This window comes from Calidris pugnax, unplaced genomic scaffold (genome assembly GCF_001431845.1).
Source record: "Calidris pugnax isolate Ruff unplaced genomic scaffold, ASM143184v1 scaffold41, whole genome shotgun sequence".
In the NCBI taxonomy this organism is placed as follows: Eukaryota; Metazoa; Chordata; class Aves; order Charadriiformes; family Scolopacidae; genus Calidris; species Calidris pugnax.
Genome location: NW_015094509.1, coordinates 19,483,610 through 19,485,417, shown reverse-complemented (window position 1 = coordinate 19,485,417; position 1,808 = coordinate 19,483,610). Strand labels below are relative to the sequence as shown.

Below are 1,808 nucleotides of genomic sequence, written 5' to 3'. Positions count from 1 at the left end.
CCCCGGCCACGAGCGGTGCGAGCGGTGGCGGAGCCGGGAGGGGATGGACCCTCGTTCCGGGGTCTGGGGGTGGTAACTCTCGGTCCAGGACCGCGTGGGCTGGAGGTCCCCGCGTGGGGATGGCAGAGGGTCGCTGTAGGACGTGGGAACGGGACCCCCCCCTTAGCATCGCGGGGATGGACCCCCAGCTATAGGGACGGCGGGGTCGGACCCCCAGCTATAGGGACGGCGGGGTTAGACCCACGCTGCAAGGACAGAATCGGGGCTGGACCCCTGCTATAGGGACGGCGATGGGATGATGAGGGTCTGGATGAAGCTGTGCCGCTCCCCCGAGGCTGCCCACCTTCCTCCCCCTCGCCCTCCCGAAGCGGGACAGGTTACCTGGGGAGGTGGGAGGCATTTCTTCATCCTCGGCTTGCCATGGAGGTTTTCCAAACCACCCCAGCTCGGGTGGGCTTCGGGCGACGGTTGGTTATTGCTTTGCAGAAGGTGGTGTGTATTTCCCAGGGATGCTGCAATCTCTGCTCCTCTGCTGCACCGCAGGAATCCTTTCCCCCACTTAAAACTGTCGTTGAACTCTTGTGCCTCTTTGCCTTTCTTCCAAAGAGATGTAGACAGATAGGACCCGGGCTATTTTCTGTTTACTTCAATGAACTAATTAAAAGAAATAATTTCCCGATTATATCTCGCTACCAGATAGCAGATCTTCCAACAAGTCCAGGCTAATAGGACTTACGAGTAACATAATCTCACTGTAACTTCAGGGGTGCGCTATCTGCGATGCGGTATCTTTGATCAGATGGCGTTAAAGCAGTATTTTCATTGTATACTTCAAGCTCCAGAGGCTTTGAATCTCCGCTCGCTTCGGCTCTGTCCCTGCCCCGTGTCACCAGCGCTGGGTGCCCTTAACCCCCCCGGGCACCCTCGGTGGGCAACGTTTTCTTTCCCTTCCCCTTGTAGGGCTGGGGGCCGGCTCGTCTGAGAGTGTCAGAAGAGGAGCTCGAAGTTATTGCAACTGAATAATCGCGGAAGAACGTAAATATGTCAAAGCAGTGTCAAGAGACTTCTTTGCAGGGATACCCTTATCTGAGTAGGCGTGTTTTTGACTGCCTGATTGAGTACAGTCTCTGCAAGTATTTGATAACAGAGTGGATTCCTTCCTCTCTGCCACCAGCTCCCAGATTTGTGCTAACTTTTCCTCTTCTTCCTAGATTGCGGCTGGTAGGAAGGGACAGGCAGGGGCTCCGCTCCGCACTTGCTGGGGATGCGGAAATTGAACATTAGATCTTGCTGATGTTCATTCGGCTTTGTTTTTCCTCCCCAGAGTTTTGTTTTGGGTCGTCGTTGTTGTTTGTTTATTTGTTTTTTTTTAAACGGCAATTCATCTTTCTTATAAATACTACTGAATGTATATTTTGTTTAACTCTTCAGTGGCTCTTCAGCCCTGGAAATGTTTCTGAATTTTGAACGCCTGGGAAAAAGAAAAAAAAATAAAAAGAACTATATTTATTTTAGGGGGCAAAAATATTTCCTCCCCCAGGCTATACTTTTTCCCCTACTGTCTGAATTTCTTTTTCTACGATTTGGAAAAAAATGAAAGCCAAAGTGTTTTAATAAGACTCCTATGCTTATGAATTTAAAATATTCTTGAAAGGGCAGATCAATGGAAAAGCAGGTGAAAAAAACCATCTGCTTGCTCTTGTCCTAATTAACACTTACTTTAAGGCCTCTTTAACGTTTTTTTGCATTGCCAAATGCAAAAGGCTCTTTGGTTGATTGGATGATACGGCGGCAGCTAATTCTGCCTT

The 1,808-nt window shown here is 49.7% G+C and overlaps 1 protein-coding gene across 1 annotated transcript in view; it reads right to left on the bottom strand.

Moving 5' to 3' along the window:
- ZHX2 (zinc fingers and homeoboxes 2) overlaps positions 1-627 on the bottom strand; it is a 77,385-nt gene extending 76,758 nt beyond the window's left edge. The window contains exon 1 of the mRNA XM_014965584.1: positions 382-627. The gene's annotated coding sequence lies outside the window, so the exon portion shown is untranslated. The remainder of the gene's footprint in view (positions 1-381) is intronic.
- Positions 628-1,808: the final 1,181 nt, after the last annotated feature.